This window comes from Vanellus vanellus (assembly GCF_965231255.1).
Source record: "Vanellus vanellus genome assembly, chromosome: 3".
Taxonomy (NCBI): domain Eukaryota; kingdom Metazoa; phylum Chordata; class Aves; order Charadriiformes; family Charadriidae; genus Vanellus; species Vanellus vanellus.
Window position 1 is genome coordinate 63,487,802 of NC_138907.1, and position 6,280 is coordinate 63,494,081.

The following is a 6,280-nucleotide window of genomic DNA, read 5'->3' on the forward strand; positions in this document are numbered from 1 at the left end:
CTTTTCTTCCTGTGAAAGGGATGTAGAGGGTAATTCCTCATTAATAAGAATATTATAATTCTTACTAAGAATTCCTTGTTAATGAGAGATCCGCCAAACACATGACTGGACTAATTTGTACAGCACTTGTTCCCAGCAATACCTGTACTCTGAATTTCTGACATCCGGCAATTATCTGAAGTACTAGCACAGATCCTCTTCTGGCATAAACAGGCACACCACCATGTCCATGGACTTCAGGAGACAGAGGACAGCTACGTTGCCAAAATCCTGGCTTGGCTTCTTGGCTCTGCTGCAAGCTACTCCTTTCTCATTTGTTCCAGCTACAGACAGGCAGCTCCTGAAGGCTACTTCTATTAGGATCTTCCCAAAGAGCAGAAAGATGGCTGGGCAATCCTGCTCCACCTGCTGCGCCGCTGCTGCACCTCCACGGGCACGCCGCCTCGCATTAAGCAGTCACATCACAGCGCTAACAGTACGCCCTCGCCGATCTCCTTCCAGCACGTGAGGAACGAAGCAAGGACCTTCACGAGACATCTGTGTGGTGCAGGGAACGTGAGCAAGCTCGCGATGCTTTATGTTCCCCTGGGCAACAAGTATTATGCCATTGACGTACAGCAGCTGAGGCAGTTAAGCGTCCTTCCTTTTCCATGCAAACCTTTAAGATAAATAGTCCTCAGAAGTGGGTCACAAGCACGTTACAGGTGAGGGAGGCAGAACACAGAGGCAAAATAATTCAGCTCTGTCATACCGGTGCTGGCCCGCCCCAGGGCTGGCTTCAGCCTCTCCGTGTTGCCTCTGGTACCTGCAAGCACTGAGGTGGAGAGCCAGCTCGGTAGGTATGGAAGGAGCCAGGTCCGTGCCCCCCGCCCAGGCTTTGAGCATCCCCTCAGCCCCAGTGGGAGGGAATATGTGAAGAAGCAAACCAGGGTTTCTTCCAGCCAGAGCCATGGGAATTTAAATTCAACAAGGTACAAGCCCTGCCAATTTTTAAGTGAGGACTGCTTACAAAAACATCAGGAAGAACTGCCATAAAACTTTTGACAGGGAACACCCCTTTACTCTGCGCTTGGCTTGTACTCCAACCGACCTGGCTGCTGCACCGCCTTCAGCAGTGAATTACAGCAGTAATTCGGCAGTATTTTGCTACCGACCACAAGGTTCCCATGTCCTCCCCGGCCATACGCCAAGGTCTGCAGCCCGCTCCCTCTCCGCCGTCAGCCCGGCCAACCAATCTAGCACTGACCGCACCAAATGGAAAGGCTGCCCGATGGCGGGGAAAGACTCCCACGCGGCTCAATATATTCTTTGGCAGAAAACTGAGATTAAAAAGCAGGCTAAACTCAATTACTATTTGTGTAACTGGAGCATCCTGGTTACAGAGCTGGTAACCATAGCAATCATTTAAACAAAGCTTTAAGGAAAATATTCCCTTGTCATTAAAATGTTGATACTTGTTTCTCATTCAGTTTCTTGATCTTCCTCTTGTCTCAGGTTTCAGAGGTGCTGTCTGCCTCCAGCTCTTATTGAAGACAAGAGAAAGGAAGAGCTCAACTCTAAGCTGCTAAGCATCCTCAACTAGTACCTGTGTCTTGTGCCAATAGAACGACACTTTCTAAACATACGAATACGAAAGGATCAGTTTGTCATGTGGGGATTGGGAGGTTTGCAACCATTATACAAGCAGTCGACTGGCAGGGATGTTTCTTAGAACAAGTCTCAGACAATTAAACTGAGCCTACTATTAATGACATTCCAAACAAGGTATTAGTTTGGTCTGAGCCAAACTCATTTAAAAGCTCAGGCACTGAAAAAAAAAAAAAAAAAGAAAAGAAAAGGAAAAAAAGGTGGAAGCATTTGGCAATCAGCAATTTATATTATTATTATTTAAGTCTCCTTGATATTATGGCCAGATTACCTTCTGTCTCCAAAGATTCCATTCCTCAGTTATGACTCTTGTATTAGTAAGAGTCATGCAGGCACCACACAAAGGCAGCACTGATTTGTTATTCTGCAACTCTTATCTGGATAACCAGGGAGATTTTTATTTTGAAAAGATCCTGCAGGAGCTTTTTATTTTTTTCAACAGCTTGTTAAATGACTATGTAGCCAGAAAAATGGGACACAGAAGCAGTAAGATGGATGTGATCTGCACACGTGTTTTTCTCACAAGAAAACAAGCGCAGTGCATGTTTAACAAAAGGGAGTAGCTTCGGGGTTACATTATATAATGGAGCCAGATGTAAACTCTTGTATATACAGCACTCCAGGCAGGTCTGTAAGAAAAAGCAAACCTTTTTCTTCATGGGAGGAAGGAGCAAATTTCTTCTTGCAACACGGCTTGAGAGCCACTCCTGAATGCCATCACGGCTGATTCAGCTCTGCAAGCTTTGCTCGCGCGAGCATCGCATCAGGCGGTCTGTGGGTTAAGGAGCTATTGCGGCCGCTGTAGTTTCTCTGCACATCCCATCGGTGTCCATTGGACATCACTGAATGAAAAGCGAATGTGCAGGAAACCCAGTGACTAATAAACGGATTTAAGGCCAAAATATACTAATGTACCAAGTCAATGACAAAGCACAGCAGTTGCAGCCGTAACAGGAAAGCAGGTTTTGTTTCATAAGGCCAGGCTTTACTAGCATCAGAATGAACAGAAGTTGTTTCACAGAATACTGTCAGAACAGAAAACAAATACGAATATGACTGTGTGAAACCTGGACATGTATTTTTAGGTACACACACCCACACACGTATGCAGCCTGAATAGTTCATCCCCCTCCTCTGATACAATCAGGGATGCCTCCAGCAGGAACACGAGCCCAGGCATGCTGCTAGCCCCATTTGCCCGTGCCACCCCTTTTTAACTACATACTGTATCATGTAGCAGCTTGAAAAGATTTTTTTCTTCAGTGGCTCTTTCTTTCCTCCACGTTCTCACAATGCTATTCAGTTTCTTTTAGCAACACAGTAATTACCACAGCAGAGCAAACCTGAAGTTCTGCAGTTTTGTGCTTAGTACCACATGCCTCCCCTAAAAGTGATCAAGACTGCAGTAATTAAGCTAGGGGAACAGTCTCCCCAAAATATTAGTTCTCATTTAGTTTTCCCCCCATAGGCTTAAGGCTTAAACCATGACCTACAATCCCTTCAGCAAGACATCAATATGGAATCACTGCATTCACCTGCAATTACTTGATGGTAGCTTATTTACATTTCCACCTCATAAACAGATCTTCATATTTTAAGAGGCAGCTATCCGGAGTGCTTTTCAAAATTAACAACACCACACAGTTTTTCAGCTTCAAGGTTATTCAAGCCAGCCACAGTATCTGCTTCCAAAATTAAATCTGAACGGCTACAGCCGGCTCTTTAGTGCGGCCAACCTCCAAATCACACCTCATCTCTCTTGAGCCAGACCCTCCTTCCCCCACAGCAGTATTTGCTTTACCTTTTCGAAGTCCAGATTGCCTCGATCATTTACATCCTTCCTGAACTTCTCTGTGGTAATATGCAAAGGCTGAGAAATCATGTTGTAAGCATATGGAGCAAGGCTTGCTAAAATGCATGATTAGATGATTAGTCAGACTGCCGAAAACCTTACGCAGGAAGCAAGGGTTTGAGGCTCCCTCCCCTGCAACGGGATGGAAGAGATGGGAAACCTTTTCACCTTGTGCTGCCGTATTGCATCCTCCCCTACAGAAGCCCTTCTGGTATTTCTCAGGCACCAGAGGGCATATTTCCATTAACAGACTCAACCAGAAGTGAAGGATTCAGCACTCCATCCCCTATTCATCCCCACTGGCAACAGCCGGCACAGCACACGGGTGTTCCCGAAACGGCTCCCGCAGGACACACTACGCTGCAGGAGGAGCATTTCCAATGTCAACAAAGTGATCAGGACTTCTGTTTTGCAAGAAGTCACACCCCACCCCCCTTTTTCATATAGCAGTCTTCAAAATGACTACATCAAAGCTTCATTTTAACTGACACTGAAAACCTGTTTTGAGCGTGCCCTTTAATATTTAAGGTGACTACAGCAAGTCTCTCTATAAAGAGCAGGTGGAAGAAACCAGTCAAGAGGAGAAGGGGGAAAGAAGAACCCACACTGTTAGCTGTCTGGTATTTATTACTTTTTAATACAGAGAAGTCACAACAAAATATTCTCTAACAACACACGCAAATGATATCATAACCAATTATTTTAATTTCATCAACATTCATTTGCTATGTACATATTCTTCCATCTGCAAAAGTGCAATCCAAGAATGTCTCAACAAGAAACCTTTATGGACAAGTATACTTTTGAGGAGTTTTCTCACCAGTGGCCTTACAACAACATGTTTGTCCTCGATTACCTGGTACAGCAAAATGAAGAGTACATAGGGGGAAAAAAAAAAGAAAAAAGAAAGAAATTGCGTTAGATGCCTCCCTTGTAGGAATATTCCCTATTTTCCCAACTAAATTCATTATGAATACACTGCTCACTACTGGAGATGTTAATGCAAATAGACTATAGGATAGTCTATGGGCTGGCTATAGAACACTGTAACTTTAATGACTCCGCAGCATTAGACAGAACAAGAATTTCAGGCTGTTCACCTCGGTAGATGTCAAATTACACATCAGCATGTAAAAGGCGCTCATTGTGTTAGTTGTGGTTATCAAAATTTACTTTTAAACATCCTACTGATGGATGAATTCATTTTTACACATCCAAAAATATGAAGTCTATCTAAACGCAAGCCTCTCCTATGGAAAAGGGTTAACTACTGGAAAGAAAAGCATTTGCACATGCGACCCCATTACTATTACAAGGAGCATCGTGCACTTAAGAAGAGCAGAATGAAACTCCAAATCCAGAGGACTCTATTCTCGTTTACAAAACATATTTCAGGCAGAATTTAATCTGACCACAGGCCAGATTAAAAAGAACACACAGCATCAGAAAAATGAAAGGTAATGACAAGTAAATTTTAGCCAAACAGGTAAAACAAGCAGCTCTAGCTAGGGAAATTATTTCCCTTTTGACACATTTAAAAGCTCATGACTACATCCAGTGCTCGCCAAGACAGACAGCAAACCAACCGTAGTCTAGTTTAACCTCTTAAGTAGCCATTAGGTCCCAAAGAAGTTACCTCAGCCCTTCTACTTAGGCAAAGCCCAGCCGAAACTCTCATGGCCAACAGGCGGGCCTGACTGCTCGACTGGAATCTGATACACGTTACAAAAAATACCACGTTTTGCAGTAACTCAAGACCAGTTTTCAGTACCAGCAAGAAGCAGGGAAAGCATTCTCTACAAATTAAGGGCAATTTACTTTGGAGTGAAAGTTCAGAGGAATCTTTCTGTAGCTCAGCTGGTTTCCATCGAGGATCATTTTTATAGTGCTACACGTGCTGCTAGCCTCCAGTTGAGAGATGTGTTTTGCAAGAAAATAGGCAGTTCCTCAAGCAGTAGATAAGACTCACCAGCAGAATTAAACTGAAAAGCTGATGGAAAAATTAATTGTTTTCTTGGAAAGATTTGTACGTAGCTCCTTGTCATTGTTAAGACTTTAAATATGCTTCCCCTTCCCATTTTCTCTGCTGCATTCTTGGTTTTGACTTGAATCTACTGTACAACCTTTCATAGGCTTGTGTTTTTAAGGCTGGCCAAATTCCCTTTTTCCGTGTCTACTCATTCTCGATTGTCACACATACATGTCTGGAGAGGCATCTAAGCACTTAAAGAACAGAATTATAAATTAAGCTACCCTAAGGAAAGCAAATGAACAAGTATTTTAGAAGGACCAGATCCCACTTCTCCCCCACCATGTGCACTGTACAGCGACACCTCCCCTTCCCAAGTCCATGAAAAAGTGGGTACACAACACCATGTGGGAACTAACACCCTAGATTCATGGCATGACTGACTAGCACTCAAGACCAAACACTACAGTTACAGATGTATCCTTTTCATTTACAGGAGCTTTGCCTTTGCTGTGCGATTTCAGGCCGCTGGAACGGTCTAGCCGTTGCCTTTCCGGTCTGGTTCTGCCAGGCAACATAACCCCAAGCCTCGTTAGCCACCCTCAACGCACCATCGAAGCTAAAGGGCCCATCCTCCCTGAGGAGTTAATTCAAATTGTAATTTGATTGTTCTCCATAAGGGAAGTCTACACTGCACAGATAACCAGGTTTTATCTGCTAGACACCGTCTTCCAGCCCAGGCATGCTGGGCCAGCTCCTGCTCCTATGGGCAATGGTTACAGTGCTGGTCCCACAGCAACTGGGCTCGGTGT

The 6,280-nt window shown here is 44.1% G+C and overlaps 1 long non-coding RNA gene across 1 annotated transcript; it reads right to left on the reverse strand.

Annotated features, from left to right (window-relative positions):
* Positions 1-4,108: 4,108 nt before the first annotated feature.
* Positions 4,109-6,145, reverse strand: LOC309670134. Its single transcript, XR_014268970.1, has 2 exons — positions 5,318-6,145; positions 4,109-4,355 (listed from the first exon to the last, which is right to left on the reverse strand). It is a non-coding gene; the product is annotated as an uncharacterized lncRNA (long non-coding RNA).
* Positions 6,146-6,280: the final 135 nt, after the last annotated feature.